This window comes from Oryctolagus cuniculus, chromosome 10 (assembly GCF_051225735.1).
Source record: "Oryctolagus cuniculus isolate XC-2025 breed Fujian yellow rabbit chromosome 10, ASM5122573v1, whole genome shotgun sequence".
NCBI classification, from domain to species: Eukaryota; Metazoa; Chordata; class Mammalia; order Lagomorpha; family Leporidae; genus Oryctolagus; species Oryctolagus cuniculus.
In genome coordinates, this window is record NC_142876.1 from 6,203,693 (window position 1) to 6,222,097 (window position 18,405).

The window sequence follows — 18,405 nt, forward strand, 5'->3', positions numbered from 1 at the left end:
CCTGGATGGAGGTCTTCTTGGCTGTTTTGGAGTGGGGGTTTCCCCTGTGATCTTTGAGCAGGAAATTCTTGGCTCTTTGTGAGGTTTACCTTTTTTGAGAGAGGGAGTGAGTGAGGTAGGAGTTGAGGGGGAAAGAGAGGCAGAGAGAGAGAGAGACAGAGAGACAGAGAGAGGGAGGATGCACGTTCCCATCTTCTGGTTTATTCTCCAAATGTACAATGGCTGGCATCCAAAATCTGCAGCTGGAGACTCAGATAAGTTCTGCATGGGTGGCAAGAACCCAGTTCCTTCACCTGAAGCCTCCAGCGTCTGCATTAGTGGGAACTGGATTGAGCAAATTGATCTTGGTATCAAACCCAGGTACTTGGCTGTGAGATGCAGATGTATTTAACCTCTAGGCCAAGCAACTTCCCTGAGGCTTTTACTTTAGGAGCCAATCCAGGGGCTGGCACTCTGGCATAGCTGATAATGCTGCTGCCTGCAGTGCTGGCATCCCATTTTGGCACCAGTTGGAGTCCTGGCTTCTCTACTTCCAGTCCAGCTCACTGGTAATGCACCTGGTAAAACAGCAGAAGATGGTTCAAGTCCTTGGACCCCTGAACTCACTTGGGAGATCTGGAAGCAACTCTTGGCTCCTGGCCAAGCTCCAGCCATTGTGGCCATTTGGGGAGTGAACCAGTGGATGGAAGATTCTCTTTCTCTCTGTATGTATGTGTGTAACTCTGCCTTTCAAATACATGAAGGAGAAGGAGGAAGAGGAGGAGAGGGAGAGGAGGGGAAAGGGGAGAAGAAGGAAACGGAGGAGGAGGAGAAGGAAGCAGAGAAGGAGAAGAGCTATTAAGAATGTGTGAGTTTCTCAAGGGACTCAGTTTTGCAGTCCCCTGTTTCCTTCTCAAATCCCTATTGACTTTATGCTGCACCAGCTCAACTCACATTCGCATTCACAGGATTTTACTAGAGTTGATCTGAAACTTCTTTGGCTGCTCTGTGACATTTAAGACACCCAACTAGATCCACTAAGACCACTCCCCATCACCTCCACTCTTCATTCCAAGTTCTGTCGCATTCAGTCCCCTGGAATCAGTAGCCCTGCTTCCTACATCCCTTTGTGTTAGACTTTTCCATCAACACTCCAACCCCTCTATTCCCTCCTGTTCCTAGATCTTGAGACCCTTGCCCTCAGTCGGGCTCTCAAAGGATATGGGGATGCCCCTCCCTCAAAGTCACTGTATAACAGGGTGAAAGAAAGTCTTAGGCTTATCTTCTTCAAATATTGGCAAGTAGCATTACTGTTCCAGAAACACTAGCCACACTAAAAAAAAAAAAAAAAAGTGCAACTAAGAGATAGCAATTATTTTATATAAAGCTGAGTTCTATAATCCTTGTATGCATTTGCATCATGGTTAGAATTTTATAATGAGAGCTCCAAGGTATTTGCATGGATCTGTGTGTATATTCATGTTTATCTGTCTGTAAGTTATATATGTGTGACCTCTTTCTGCCTCTGGATGGTTTTACCAGATTAATTCATAAAATCTTGTAAAAGAATTCTATTCAAACTGACTCAGAGATAAGTAAGTGCTTACAGAAGTTAAATTTCAAAAACCCAAGGTTACATGATTTGAGTAAATCTTTGATAAGTAACTCTAGTTTGGTATTATTGGTTTAATAAAATTTAGTGTGCTTTCTGAGTTAGCAACATGAAGTGTAATATGAACATTTAGTTTTATTTTGCTTGGGCTGTGAGCCGAATAAGGTAATAAGGTAATCTTCTAGGTATTTAAGAGTGTAAAGGTTATATATTCAATTTAAGAACTAATGCACAAGAGCCGGCGCCGTGGCTCAATAGGCTAATCCTCCACCTTGCGGCGCCGGCACACCGGGTTCTAGTCCCGGTTGGGGCGCCGGATTCTGTCCCGGTTGCCCCTCTTCCAGGCCAGCTCTCTGCTATGGCCCAGGAGTGCAGTGGAGGATGGCCCAGGTGCTTGGGCCCTGCACCCCATGGGAGACCAGGAAAAGCACCTGGATCCTGGCTCCTGCCATCGGATCAGCGCGGTGCGCCGGCTGCAGCGGTGGCCATTGGAGGGTGATCCAACGGCAAAGGAAGACCTTTCTCTCTCTGTCTCTCTCTCTGTCCACTCTGCCTGTCAAAAAAAAAAAAAAAAAAAAAAAAAAAAAAAAGAACTAATGCACAAGTAAAATGCTTACAGCAGCACTGTTCACAATAGACAAAATATGGAATCAACCAAGGTGTCCATCATCATATTAATGGATAGAAAAAACCATACACATAATGGAATATTATTCAACTATAAAATGAGTGAAATTCCAGCATTTGCAATATATAGTTGGAATGGAAGACATCATATTGTCTGTAATAAACTGGCCACAGAAAGACAATATCGCATGCCCTTTTATGTAGGAGCTAAAATTTTAAAAAATCAAAAATAAAAAAACCAGAAATGTCCATGTGTGTACTAAATAAAAAAACAGGCATATTTAATTTTAAGGGTATTTGTTTTTGTGATATTAGCCTAAAACACATATGCTGTGGAAACAGTTGGGAGGGAACTATCTTAAGATGGTAAGTTGTGGGGCCGGCGCTGTGGCTCACTTGATTAATCCTCCGCCTGTGGCGCCGGCATCCCATATGGGCACCGTGTTTTAGTCCCAGTTGCTCCTCTTCCAGGCCAGCTCTCTGCTGTGGCCCGGGAGTGCAGTGGAGGATGGCCCAAGTGCTTGGGTCCCTGCACCCGCATGGGAGACCAGGAGGAGGCCCTGGCTCCTGGTTTCAGATCAGCCCAGCGCCGGCCCTGGCGGCCATTTGGGGAGTGAACCAACGGAAGGAAGACCTTTCTCTCTGTCTCTCTCTCTCACTGTCTATGACTCTACCTGTCAAATAAAAATAAATAATAAAAAAAAGATGGCAAGTTGTGTTCACTATTGTAATGTGTGTGTCTGAATATAGTTTCCAGAATCTTTTCGGTAGCTTTCAACAGAGTGATGTCAAAGATGATTGTGTTAATTTGTTATGTTCAATTGCATGCATAGTTTGTCAGATAAAAAGAGACACTGAGATTTTCTTATGTTTATTGCATGGATAAATGTTATTAATATAAATATTGAAGAACTGTAAGAAGTTCTTCCTTACTATCCTTACTAACAAAATGCTAGAGTCATAAGTCTTGTTGTTATTTTAAAATATTGTATGCCATAGAAATAACCAAATTTCCTTGTCAAATTTAAGTCTCATCAGATTTTAACTGAAGCCTTTTAAAGATTTTGTCATCCACAATTTTTGTTTTATTCTTCCTCAAAAGCATTTACAATCAACTTTAGACCAGATAGCTCTATCTTTAATAAAAAGAAATTGTGTTGAGGCCACTGGAGCAAACCTGTGTCAGCTTCAGGTACTCCTGGTGCAGGCTGTTGAATGGCATCCGTTAAGTAACTTGAGATCATACCTTGCACCTTCCAGAACTGTCATGGAAAAGATAAACTGATGGATTTGTGACTCTGCCAAGACAAGATCCAGCAGAATAGGAATTCATTACATGGGGACTGAGTAATTGATGAAGAATAACATAAAATTTCTTATGGCTTTTGCTTGGAATATTTGACCTTTAATGTTATGTTTTCTGAATATAAAGAATTCTTTTCTCTTTTCTCCTAAACTATCTATAACTCACAAAATTTAGTGGATTATACTTTTTTTTTTTGACAGGCAGAGTGGACATTGAGAGAGAGAGACTGAGAGAAAGGTCTTCCTTTTCTGTTGGTTCACCCCCCAATGGCCGCTGCGCCCAGCGTGCTGCGGCTGGCACACCGCGCTGATCTGAAGCCAGGAGCCAGGTGCTTCTCCTGGTCTCCCATGGGGTGCAGGGCCCAAGCACTTGGGCCATCCTCCACTGCACTCCTGGTCCACAGCAGAGAGCTGGCCTGGAAGAGGGGCAACCGGGACAGAATCCAGCACCCCGACCAGGACTAGAACCCGGTGTGCCGGCGCTGCAGGTGGAGGATTAGCCTAGTGAGCCATGGTGCCAGCCTGGATTATACTTTTAAAAATAGAAATGAAATACTTATTTTCTTCTTTATTAATCCCTCCAAACTTTGGAGAGCATTGAGTAGCCCCCTATTGATAGCAATGAAATTGTGTATATTCTTCAATAGAATTATATATATTCTTCCGTAGAAGTATGCCTTCATTTACAACAGAATATAACTCGAAAAATGGTTCTGTAATCAGGACTGTGAATGAAGGCCGGCACCGCGGCTCACTAGGCTAATCCTCTGCCTAGCGGCGCCGGCACACCGGGTTCTAGTCCTGGTCGGGGTGCTGGATTCTGTCTCGGTTGCCCCTCTTCCAGGCCAGCTCTCTGCTGTGGCCAGGGAGTGCAGTGGAGGATGGCCCAAGTGCTTGGGCCCTGCACCCCATGGGAGACCAGGAGAAGCACCTGGCTCCTGCCTTTGGATCAGTGCGGTGCGCTGGCCGCAGCGAGCCAGCCGCGACGGCCATTGGAGGGTGAACCAACGGCAAAGGAAGACCTTTCTCTCTGTCTCTCTCTCTCACTGTCCACTCTGCCTATTAAAAAAAAAAAAAGACTATGAATGACATGCCATATTTGAGGGTGCTGTACCTAGAATCAGATGTGATAGGGCAGTTTTAAGGTAATAAAGTTGATGATTGGAGGCAAGGCTTGCATAGTGATCTTGGAAAAAGCAGCCTGGTTGCCTGCCTTCAGGGTTCCCAGGTGAGTGTGGAAGACTCCTTCCTGTCAGGGTCTGCAAATTTAGGATATTGGAAGAGATCAAGAGGAAAGAAATTCAGCCAAATCTTTCAGTACTGTAGGTGAAGCATGTTGGTGACTGTCTTGGCTTGGTTTCCCAGCCTCAAGAGCTTCTAAAAGTTTAAGCTGAGGTTCTGTATGAAAGATTTCAGCAAAGCAAACTTTAATAGGGATATGTCATCAGTTTCCAATCTTGTTATATTTGTATCGGGCCAAGTCTAATGAAAGTATAATTATTCTGTTTGAAAAACACTATTTTTGTTATCTTTGATGAAAATGTTTGGTGACTATGCACAGAAATATTATTTTTTTCAACAGAAAATAATAGCATATCATTGTAAGGTCCTGATCCTGGTACCTATTGTTGAGATTTGGTTACTTATCTATAAATAAACATGAATCATGCATCTTGTGCATTTTGTTAATTCTTATAAAATTCCCAATTCTTCTATTTCCTCAATATTTGACTACAGCTCTCCAAACTAAAGTCCAAAATTTTTCACCCACCTGTCGCTCCCCGTCTTCATGGAGGAACGACACTAAACCCTGCCTAGGCTTCATATCCGAGTCACGGCACCATTATGTCGCTCCCCCTCTTCATGGAGGAACGACACTAAACCCTGCCTAGGCTTCATATCCGAGTCACGGCACCATTATGTCGCTCCCCCTCTTCGTGGAGGAGCAACACAGGATCCTGCGCTGTTCTTTCGTCTGCTCGGCCCTCCCCGGGTTCGCTGCTGGTTCTTCCCGGGTTGGCTACTATCCCTTCCACCTCCATGGAAGGGCAGTTCCCCCTGGCCACATTCCCCACTTCCGCAGGGGAGCAGCACACCGCCGGCCGGCTCTTCTCGGGGGCTGCACAGGTGTTCCCTCAGCTAGATGTTCCCCATAGATGTTCCTGGTGCATGCCGTCTCTCTCCTCCTTTATAGTCCTCCTCCGCCAATCCCAACTCGGCTGCCCACACGCCGAGTATGCTGCTCTCCAATCAGGAGCAAGTCCTACAGTTTATTAGCTGAACTGGAGGCAGCTGCGTAGAAGCTGTTTTCTCCTCTCCCAGCGCCATATTGTGGGAGAGCAGATGCATAGAATAAGTCTTAATTCCAGTAACTTAGTCTAGTCCGAATTGCTCCCCACAGATCCCCCTTTCTTTTTATTTTTTGGCGTTGATACGCGCCTGTCTTCGGTGTCCCGCGGCACACACTCTGCTCTGCTTGCTAGAGTTGCCACAGGTTCTTACAAGTCCTATCAATCAGGCAAACTGAATCCGGGTCCTCTCTTCGCCATGTTGTGAGGAGGTTTCTAGGCACTGATGCATGCCTGTGTTCGGTGCCCTGCAGCGCATGCTCTACTCTGCTAGAACTGCCTGCAGGTGCTTACAAAACCTATCAGGCAAACCGAATCCAAGCCTTCTCATTGCCATGTTGTGGGGAGGCTTATTGGTGTTGATTCGTGCCTATCTTCGGTGACCTGCAGCTCATACTCTGGTCGAGCTGCCTGCTGGTGCTTATCGCCCTAATCAGGCAGACCGAATCCAAGCCTTCTCATTGCCATGTTGAGGGGAGGCCTTTCTATTTCTCTATTTCTCTATCTCCGGGCATTCCTATTTCTCCCATTTTACTTCTATCTTCCAGCATTCCTATTTCTCTCCTTTTACTTCTAAAACTTCTGTTTCTCTTATCCCCGCGGCTTTGCCGGCAGCTTCATGGCTCCGCGCAGCTTCCCGGCGCCTCGCCCCAAGACTGCTTCTCGGCGGCTTCCCGGCTCTGAGCCGCTTCACCCCGCGCTTCTCTGATCTGCGCGGCTTCCCGGCTTTGCGCGACTTCCCGGCGCCTCGCCCCGCGGCAGCTTCACGGCTCTGCGTGGCTTCCCGGCGCCTCGCCCCGCCGGCGGGTTCCCGGCTCTGCGCGCACGCTCCGCGGTCTCCACGCACTTCGCGCCCGCACCATGGCCTTGCACCAACGCCCCGTGCTCTCTCTGCACGCGGCGGCTTCCGCGAATGTTTCCGCCACCACCGGCATTCAGTCCAAGTTCCCCGGACTAACCTGGCGAATTCTGGCGGCCCACGTCTCTGCCTCTGGTTCCAGATCTTCGCCTCTTGCTCCCCGGGGTGACTTGAAGAATTCCAAGATGGCTTGGCCTGCACTCGCGGCTTCATCCTCCCTAACATTTTTCTCTACCCGGTATGTTTCCTTAAGTTTTCTTCCAACAATATTCCTCTCATTTCTCCTGGCTTCTCCCCACAGTCCGTATCCGAGTCCAAGCCTCCTCCAGGTTTCACTTTCGCTTTCAATCTCCTAGCTTCCCCGCCATAGTCCGCATCCGAGTCTATGAAAGCTTTCACTTTCGCTTTCAATCCTAACTTCTTTCCCACAGTCCATATCCGAGTCTATGCCTAGGCTTTCAATAGCTTCTTACGGCACCCCTTTCATCCGGCTTTTCCCTAGGCTATTTACTAGTCTCTCTCTCCGGTATTTTCCCAGTTCTTCCCGTTTCTTCCCTCCTAAGTTTCATATCCGTCCTAAGTTTCCTATCCGAGTCACGTTTCCTATCCGAGCTAGGTTTCCTAATCCGAGTCACGGCACCATTATGTCGCTCCCCCTCTTCGTGGAGGAACGACACAGGATCCTGCCTAGGCTTCCTATCCGAGTCACGGCACCATTATGTCACTCCCCGTCTTCATGGAGGAACGACACTAAACCCTGCCTAGGCTTCATATCCGAGTCATGGCACCATTATGTCGCTCCCCCTCTTCATGGAGGAACGACACTAAACCCTGCCTAGGCTTCATATCCGAGTCACGGCACCATTATGTCGCTCCCCCTCTTCGTGGAGGAGCAACACAGGATCCTGCGCTGTTCTTTCGTCTGCTCGGCCCTCCCCGGGTTCGCTGCTGGTTCTTCCCGGGTTGGCTACTATCCCTTCCACCTCCATGGAAGGGCAGTTCCCCCTGGCCACATTCCCCACTTCCGCAGGGGAGCGGCACACCGCCGGCCGGCTCTTCTCGGGGGCTGCACAGGTGTTCCCTCAGCTAGATGTTCCCCATAGATGTTCCTGGTGCATGCCGTCTCTCTCCTCCTTTATAGTCCTCCTCCGCCAATCCCAACTCGGCTGCCCACACGCCGAGTATGCTGCTCTCCAATCAGGAGCAAGTCCTACAGTTTATTGACTGAACTGGAGGCAGCTGCGTAGAAGCTGTTTTCTCCTCTCCCAGCGCCATATTGTGGGAGAGCAGATGCATAGAATAAGTCTTAATTCCAGTAACTTAGTCTAGTCCGAATTGCTCCCCACACCCACCCACCTAATTTTGTGTCACTGGGAAATGAACCCTCACTTCCCAGGCCCTTATATGAATTTTAGGTTTTCTGTAAATTGATTCCCCTCTTCCTCAGCCCCGGGATGCAAAGAAGGACTGCCAGTTAGAGCTGGGATATGCCTGAGTTTGGGCCTGGGGCTGCTTCCCTGTGGATCACTCAGGAAGCTTCCAGCCCAGCTGGCAATCACTGCTCCACTACCATGTCTCAGCACATGGTTCAGCTTGTTCCTCATGAACAAACAACTCATATGCACTCATTCTTCAGAGGAAGGCAGGCTACCTCTGCTGTGCATACAGGAGGATTGACAAAACTCCCTCCTCGACTAAATTTCAGCTTGTTCCTGGACCCACTATGCGAGCAGGTGCCATCCTTGGACTTTGTCCCTAAGGCTACCTTGTCCTCAAGGAATCAAGAGTCTGCTAAGCCAAAGATGTGAGATTATACCCTCCATGATTTTCTACATCTGATCAAATTCCTCATCCCTAATCATTGTATCTGATCACTTGAATTTGCCTTTAGCATGAATCCATGTAAACCAGTTTAGCAAGAATCCCCCTGCCCTTGAAGGCTCAACTTAGTAATTTTTTTAAATCTACTATTCCCCATAATTCTTTGGCTGTACAATCTCAAGGGTCTTTGTTGTATTTGGAGTTGAGCTTGAGGTTTCTCTCCTATTGTGATAGTCTTGACACATGTTGCAATAGTACTGAATGAATTCTTTTGTACTTTTCTAGCAAGTGTTAGAATGCTTTTTCTTTAACAAATGTATACATGGTTATATCTATAAAATATATAAAATACACATGTTTTCTTAAATTTTGTTTTATATATAATCACACAGAAACAAAAACAGGAATAAAAAAGACTAATGGAAAAAACCACCATTCAAAGAAAAACTCACCTTTTCTAAATACTATGCAATATATTCATCTTCTCAAAACAATTAAGTGAATCTTCTGCTTTGGAAGCTGTTCCACCATCTCTGTGGATGATTGCAACATAGAGCTCCAATGACGTGACACACATCCTGCACCACTCCGATTGCTGACTCAGCATCCATGATCGTAAAGATGAGTGAATACCGTGATATGGATGATGACTCTAACAGTGAACCCCTGAGTCACAGGGAATTCCAGCAAATTGTCTCAGTGCTTCCCCAAAAACACCCAGGTTGCACTGATTTTCCAGATTTGTTCTCCCAAAGCAGGAGGAAATAATCATTTTGGTAGATGTTGGTGAGCTGCACTATGCCATGCAGACACTATAACTCAGCTGAAGTAGTCTTGAGTCTTAATTGCTAGTTTGGTTTGTGCTTGTGTGCCACCATGTGCCAAAGTATTGTACTTTCAGTTTATTTTGGAGAAAGGAGGAGAGGGAGGGGGGAGGGAGAGGGAGAGAAATTTCCATCTACTAATTCAGCCTGCAAACATCTGCAGGATCTGAGGCAGGAGTCAGGAACTCAATCTAGGTCTCCCTCATGAGTTACAGGAATCCAGTTACTTGAGCTGTCACCACTACCTCCCAGGATCTGCATTAGCAGGTAGCTACGTTAGGATCCAGAGGTGAGTTTTGAACCCAAGCACTCAATTTGGGATACCAGTGACTTAACTGCTAAGCTAAATGGCTCCTTCCGTGTGCTGAATTTCAATCACTGTGTTCTTGAGCTTTTGTTTATGTCTGTCTCTTGGTATTTATTTCTATTCTAGTCTCTTCTGGTCTAGTTAGCTCCTATCTTGCTTTGCCAGTTGTTTTTCCTAGGAAAAATTCTTTCTTGTAGGGTCCAAGGCTTCCCCACCAAATTGGTGCACCTCTCACCTCTTGCAGGAGTTCTTTTCACTCTCCCTATCGTCTTCCAAATCTCTCTTCTTTCTGGGCATCTTACCCCTAGGTGCTTCACTTCTTAGATATATCCAATGACAACTGTTTTACTAAGCTATATTTTGGAGGTTTCTTTTAAGATTTATTTATTTATTTATTTATTTATTTGAAAGTCAGAATTACTTTTCTGCATCTACACACACACACAGACACAGAGAGAGAGATTATTCCACCTACTAGTTCACTCCTTAAATGGCCTACACACACACACACACACACACACACACACACACACAGAGAGAGAGAGAGAGAGAATATTCCACCTGCTAGTTCACTCCCTAAATGGCCTGCAACAGCCAGGGCTGAACTGGACAGAAGCCAGGAGCCAGGAGCTGCATTTGAGTCACCTACATGGGTGGCAGAGGCACAAGCACTTGGGCCATCTTTCACTGCTTTCCCAGGCTGTTAGCAAGGAGCTGGATCAGAAGTGGAACAGCTGGAGGACTGCTAGCATCTCAAGTGGCAGCTTTACGCACTAGGCCACACCTCCTTTCTCTTATTCCCTCTCTTAATTTTTACAATGATGTACTTTCAGTTTATTTATACTCAATAAGATTAACCCTATCCTGAGTAAAAAGTTTAACAAATAGTAAGATTGAAAAACACTATTTTTCAACAGTAGATACAAGGGCAGTAAACAAGCATTGAATCTCAAAATATCAATTTCACTCCTATACATTATATTTTTGGTACTCTCCTAGTTAACATAAATCAGGGGAAACATATGGTATTTGTGTTTTTGGGACTAGCTTATTTCATTAAATATAATGGATTCCAGTTGCATGGATTTTATTGCAAAAGACAAGATTTCATTCTTTTTTATGGATGAGTAATATTCCATACACTGTGTGTGTGTGTGTATGTGTGTGTATACCATAATTTCTTTGTCCAGTCAGTTGATGAATGTCTGGCTTGTTTCCATATCTTAGTTATTGCGAATTAAGCAGAAATATTCTTTAATATGCTGATTTCATTTCCTTTGGGAAATTCTTGGGAGTGGGATTGCTGGGCCAAATGGTAAACCTATTTGCAGCTTTCTGAGGTATCTCCATACTTTCTACCACAATTGCTGTAGTAGTTTACATTCCCACCAATGGTGGATTAGGGTATTTTTTTCCCACATTCTCACCAGCATTTACTGTTTGTTGATTTCTGTATGACAGCCATTCTAACTAGAATGAGATGAATGCTCACTGTGGTTTTGATTTGCACATCTGTGATGGCTAGAGATCATGTGTCTGTTAGTCATTTGGATTTCCTCTTTTGAGCAATGCCTGTATAAATGTTTTCCCATTTCTCAACTGGATAGTAGTTTTGTTGTTATTGAGTTTCTTGAGCTCTATATAGATTCTGGATATTAGTCCTTTATAGTTTCATAGTTTGCAGATCTTTTCTCCTACTCTGAAGATTGCCTCTTCACTTTGCTGAGCGTTTCTTTTGCAGTGCAAAATCTTCTCAGCTTGATGTAATCCCATTTGTCAATTTTGACTTTAATTGCCTGTGCTCTGGGGTCTTTTCAAGATGTCTTTGCCTATCCCAATGTCTTGCAGAATTTCTCCAGTGTTATCTTCTAGTAATTTGATGGTTTCAGGTTATCGATTCAGATCCTTGATCCATTTACAGTTGATTTTTGTATAGGTGTAAGATAGGGGTCTTGTCTTACACTTCTGCATGTGGAGATAAAATTTTCCCAGCACTATTTGTTGAAGAGACTGTTCTTTCTCCAGAGATTAACTTTACTCTTTTGTCAATGATTAGTTGGTTGTAGATGTCTGGAGTTTCTGTTCCGTTCCATTGGTCTTCACATCTATCTTTATGCGAGTACTAGGCTATTTGGATTAAAACTGCCATGTTGCATGTCTTGAAATCTGGTATTGTGATGCTTCCAGATTTGTTTTTGTTGTGTAAAATTGCTTGAGCTATTTGGTTTCTCTTGTGTTTCCATATTAATTTTAGCCTATTTTCTCTAGATCTGCAAAGAATGTTGGTATTTTGATTGGGATTTCATTGAGCTGTAAATTGCTTTTGGTAACATGGAAATTTTGATGATATTAATTCTTCTAATCCATGAACATGGGAGATTTTTCCATATTTTTGTGTCTTCTTATGTTTCTTTCTTTATTGTTTTGTAATTTTCATTATAAAAATCCTTCATTTCCTTGGTTAAATGTGTTCCAAGGTAGTTAATTCTTTGTAACTATTGTGAATGGAATTGATCTCAGAAATTTTTTCTCAACCATCACATTGTTTGTATATACAAAGGCTCTTGATTTTTGTCTGTTAATTTTATATACTGCCACTTTACTGAACTCTTTTAAGAGTTCCAGTAGTCTTTTAGTGGAGTCTTTTTGTTCCTATATATATATATATATAACATCATGTCACCTGCAAATAGAAATAATTTGATTTCCTCCTTTCCAATTTGTGTACCTTTGATTCTTTTTTCTTGCCTAATGGCTCTTTCTAAAACTTCCAGACTATATTGAATATCAGTAGTGAAAGTGGGCATCCCTGTCTGAGTCCTGATCTTAGTGGAAATGCTTGCATGTGTTCCTGGGCTCACATTCATGTCTAAGTGTACACACACACACACACACACAGATACACATGCCAGGTCTCAGTGTATGAACAGAGTACATTTAACTGAACACAACCACCCTTCTCTCCAGAGTGACCCTATCTGATCCCTCCCACAGGGCACACATTTTCTATACCCCAGTCTCTGCCAGCCCTGGACAGCTCTCAGCTTTCTGGTTTTTGTTTTGTTTTGCCACTGCTCACAAGTGGCCAGCAATAATAAGATGATAACTGTTCATGAAAAAAAAAAAAAACACAGTAAGAATGACGAATGAAGTTTTAGACTGGTAAGGGCATCAATGGCTTGTAGCAAGTGTCCAAAACTGGAAGAAAAGGGGGCTGGTTTGCAGTCAATGCAGGACTCCAGATAGCTGGAGAAAAGGCAGTAAAATCTGGGGACAAGAAGAAAATGACGGAAGCCAGAGACGTGGGGGTTAAGGAAGCACTTGGTGATTGTGGTTGTTCATGGACTTAGATGACTACTACTAAAAGAGTACCTGTAACAAATTGGGGGAATCAGAAATGTGATATGATTTATACCCTAATAAAGTTTATTTTTAAAGAAAATATTCTGCACCACAAGAATATTTAAGCTCTGATTTGTAAAAGAGGCGTCTCTAATAGGTGGCAAATCCACTTACAGCGTAACTAGGAAAAGCTTTATCTCTGCTGTCCTCCATGAAGCATTCAAAATGAACAAATTCGTCTGTCAAGACTGGTTCATTTTAAATTAATATGTGTGGTTAGTGGGTTTTGTTATTTTGTATCTAAATAAACCCCATTTTAGATCCAAAGCATAAAACTGAGTCTGCCGCGAGGACGATTTAATATTCCTTGCAAATCTAATTTGATGCCTGATTCACTGATTCATGGTGCTGATTGAGATCCTCAATCCTGAAACCAGGAAACTATAAAAGTCCTTGAAATATATTTTCAGACAAGCTCCAATACCATATTTAGGAGATGTGTGAATGCAATAGTTTATTTACGACATTAAATGCTTTTTAAATCTTAATCATAATGGTCATGTCTGTAGTTTTCCTCCATTTTTAACATTCTGAAACTGCATTGGAATTTATCAAAAAGGTGTTAAAATAAAATCAGCATGTTAATCAGGAGATTGGCTTGTTGAGCTCCAAATTAGAATTTGGTCACCCAGAGGCTACTTAATATCACTAATGTACAATAATAGTTTTTGGAAGCTTATTATATGTCAGGCGCATTCCAAATATTTGACTCCTATTTGATCTTGCTATAAGGCATGTGGTATCATTCTCTCTAATCTACAGCTGAGGAAACAAAAATCCACTTTAGCGCATGATCTTCTTACTGAATGTTCTACCTGAGGTTTGGTCCTAGGCTCACTGGCTCAGAATCCCTACACTTGCAAATTATGGCATGATGCAGTGCTGGGAGCAAGCATCAGAACATTTCAGTGGCTGATTGATGATTGTGGTCAGGTGCCTATCTTGCAAAATTTTCCCTTCCAACTTAATAAATCAATTATTTATTACATTTTAGTAAATTCAGACATCTCTGAAGTTAAACTTAATTTATGCATTTAATATTTCTTGGCCATGTACACAATGCCAAATTAAATTCAAGCATTGAAGTACTTATCTTGATAGCTGAATAAATTTTTCCAATGAGGCTCATTTTATTCACTTATTAATTAGATTAAGGTACTCGGATATGATGACATAAGCAGTCCAAGTTCTTGAAGCCTTCAGCTCTGGAAATTTTGATAAGCTGAGTATATCATGCTACAAACTTTGTGTTAGGACTTTGGAAAGGCCACGGCAGAAGCACACTGAGGCCACTGACACCATCTGGGGGAAACCATTATGGGGGTGATGTTTAATTCCTTTGAAAGTGGGCAAGGATGGTTCTTAGTGAGGGGGGCAGCAGGGATGAGGAAGGGGAAAGGTAACAGCGGTGGGAAGAGATAGGAAGTCAGAGAAAATGCTACCAGAACATGAAGAATGTGGAATTTAACTCAAGGAGAAGTTCTTCACAGGTTTAAGAAGTAAGCTGCTATGATCAATCGTAAGTCACTCTGATTAGACTGTTACTACGTGAATATAAACTTACAGCAAAGCTGCATTAGTATGCAATTTGGATATTGGACCTTTTCTTTGCACATTTTCTCATGGTCCTTTATAAATTGTATTGAATGTTTTCATAATCTAACAGTTCTTTGTGTGGAGGCATAAAAGAAGGGCCCCAAAGCACTCCTTTTCAGCCAAGTTGATTTCCTCCCTACAGCATATATAGCAATCAAAGAAAAAACAGCAATATTGTGAAAAACACAAACATATTCTGAATTTTAAAACAATTGAGAAGGCAATGCACAGCTATGTTTTTCCTTAAAAAGGGTGTATGTTACATTTTTCATGGTTCATTTTTTTTTTTTTTGACAGGTAGAGTTATAGACAGAGGGAGAGACAGAGAGAAAGGTCTTCCCTCCATTGATTCACTCCCCAAAAGGCCGCTACGCCCAGTGCTGTGCCAATCTGAAGCCAGGAGCCAGGTGCTGCTACCTGGTCTCTCATGCGGGTGCAGGGCCCAAGCACTCGGGTCATCCTCCACTGCCCTTCCGGGCCACAGCAGAGAGCTGGACTGGAAGAGGGGCAGCCAGGAATAGAACCCAGTGCCCATATGGAATGCCGGTGCCACAGGTGGAGGATTAACCAAGTGAGCCATGGCTCCAGCCCTAAGAAACAATCTTACTAACAAAGAAGCACTCAGACTGAAAGTGAAAGGATGGCAAAAGATATTCCATGCTAACAGAAACCAAAAAGGAGCTGGTGTAGCTATCCTAATATAAGATAAAATAGACTAACACAAACACTGTTAAAAAAGACAAAGAAGGACACTATTTAATGATTAAGGGGTCATTTGGTTTTATGTTTGCTTTGTTGAGTTGTGATAAATTGTTGTTTTTAGCCCTTGTTTATACTCCTGTGGAACTATGGTCTTCCTGTTTTTTACTTGTTGAATATTATGGTTAATGGTGAATTAAGCCTGTGAATGTAGAGTGGATTGGAATTATGTCTTTGAAGGAATTAAAGAAAAGGAGGAAAGAGGAAGGGAGGGGAATTGGGAGAGGGAGGGAGGAGGTAGGGAGATGTGGTTGTCCTCTTGGAAATGTACCCATGAAATGCATGAAATATGTTCTCTTTATGTTAATAAAAATTACAAAAATATTACAAAATGAAAAAAAAACCTCATGGGGCGGGCATTGGGTAGTAAGTAAAGCCACTGCCTGTGACACTCCCATCCCCTACGGGTGCTGGTTCATGTCCCGGCTGCTCCACATCCTATCCAGCTCCTTGCTAAAGGCCTGGGAAAAGCAGCAAAGATGTTCCAAGTATATGGGCTCCTGTCACTCATGTAAAAGACCCAGATGAAGCTCCTGGCTTCTCTGTAACTCTGACTTTCATATAAATAAGTACATCTTTAAAATACTTGAATATCTTTCTACTTTGAAAACAATTTGCTGGATGGGTCTGGCGCTTTGGTGTAGTAAGTTAAGTCTCCACCTGCAGTGGCAGCATCCCATAAGGGCACTGATTCTCCTGGATGCTCCACTTCTGATCCAGCTCCCTGCTAATGCACCTGGGAAAAGCAGCAGAGGATGGCCTGTGTTTGGGCCCCTGCACCGATGTGGGAGACTCAGAGGAAGCTTCTGGCTCCTGGTTTCAAATCGGCCCAGCTCCAGCCATTGCTGCCAACTGGGAAGTGAATCAGGAGATGGAAGACCTCTTTCTCTCCCTCTCTCTCTCCCTCTCACTTCCTCTCCCTCTTTCCTTCTATCTCTGCCTTTCAAATAAATAAATAAGTCTAAAAAGAGAAACATTTGCACACAATACAACTCACTTTGGGGCACAAGCTGTGGGTCTTCACAGTGCTGCACAGTTAAACCACAACCACAATCAAAACAAGGAGCAGTGCCCTTGCCTCTGAAAATTCCTGTTTCTGGTATGTCCACATCTTCCTCATGCTCAGCTTCTGGAAACTCCTGGTCTCTGCAGTTTTAGAATTGTCTTTACTAGAACATCACATAAATGGAATTGTGTATATTTAGTCTTTTGTGGTTGGCTTATTTTACTTTGCTTAATACATTTCAAAATTCATCTGTATCATCGTGTGTATTTTTTTTTTCATTACTTTTTTTTTTTGACAGGCAGAGTGGACAGTGAGAGAGAGAGACAGAGACAAAGGTCTTCCTTTTCCGTTGGTTCACCTCCCAATGGCTGCTGCGGCCAGTGCACTGCGCTGACCTGAAGCCAGGAGCCAGGTGCTTCCTCCTGGTCTCCCATGGGGTGCAGGGCCCAAGTACTTGGGCCATCCTCCACTGCCTTTCCGGGCCACAGCAGAGAGCTGGACTGGAAGAGGAGCAACCAGGACAGAATCCAGCGCCCTGACTGGGACTAGAACCTGGGGAGCTGGCGCCGCAGGTGGAGGATTAGCATAGTGAGCCATGGCGCCGGCCCATTACTTTTAATTGCTTGGTAGTATACTATTGTAGTTTACTTTTTTTTTTTTTAACTTTTATTTAATGAATATAAATTTCCAAAGTACAGCTTATGGATTACAATAGCTTCCCCCCATAACATCCCTCACACCCGCAACCCTCCCCTTTCCCACTCCTTTTCCCCTTCCATTCACATCAAGATTCATTTTCGATTCTCTTTATATACAGAACATCAGTTTAGCATACATTAAGTAAAGATTTCAACAGTTTGCTCCCACACAGAAACATAAAGTGAAAAAAAAAAACTGTTTGAGTACTAGTTATAGCATTAAATCTCAATGTACAGCACACTAAGGCCAAAGATCCTACATGAGGAGTAAGTGCACAATGACTCCTGTTGTTGACTTAACAAATTGACACTCTTGTTTATGGCATCAGTAATCACCCTAGGCTCTTGTCATGAGCTGCCAAGGCTATGGAAGCTTCCTGAGTTCACTGACTCTGATCATATTTGGACAAGGCCATGGTCAAAGTGGAAGTTCTCTCCTCCCTTCAGAGAAAGGTACCTCCTTCTTTGATGACCCGTTCTTTCCACTGGGATCTCACTCACAGAGATCTTTCATTTAGTTTTTTTTTTTTTTTTCCCAGAGTGTCTTGCTTTCCATGCCTGAAATCCTCTCATGGGCTTTTCAGACGGATCCACATGCCTTAAGGGCTGATTCTGAGGCCAGAGTGCTGTTTAGGACATCTGCCATTCTAAGGGTCTGCTGTGTATCTCACTTCCCATGTTGGATTGTTCTCTCCCTTTTTCATTCTATCAGTTAGTATTGGCATACACTCTTCTTGTTTATGTGACCCCTTTGACTCTTAGACCTATCATTATGATCAATTATGAACTGAAACTGATCACTTTGACTAGTGAGATGACATTGGTACATGCCACCTTGATGGAATTGAATTGGAATCCCCTGGTATGTTTCTAACTCTACTGTTTGAGGTAAGTCAGCTTGAGCATGTCCCGAATTGCACATCTCTTCCCTCTCTTATTCCCACTCTTATATTTAACAGCGATCACTTTTCAGTTAAGTTTCAGCACTTAAGAATAATTGTTTATTGAATAAAGTATTCAACCAAAAGTATTAAGTAGAACAAACAAAAAAAATACTAAGAGGGATAACATATTAAGCTGTTCATCAACAGTCAGGGTAAGGGGATCTGGTTAATCTTATGTGAAATTGTTAATCAGGATTTCAGTGTTGCTACACAGTTTTGCATGTCTGTCCACAATGAGGAAGAACTTTTGTTACTCTGAAAAGATGAACATTGATAAATCTCTCACCTGAACTTTTAATAACACCAAGATTTTTTGAG

General features: G+C 43.2%; 1 pseudogene; it reads left to right on the forward strand.

The window, feature by feature from the left end:
• The first annotated feature begins 211 nt into the window (after positions 1 to 211).
• Positions 212 to 18,405, forward strand: part of LOC149123677 (protein Abitram pseudogene) — a 54,255-nt pseudogene continuing 36,061 nt past the window's right edge.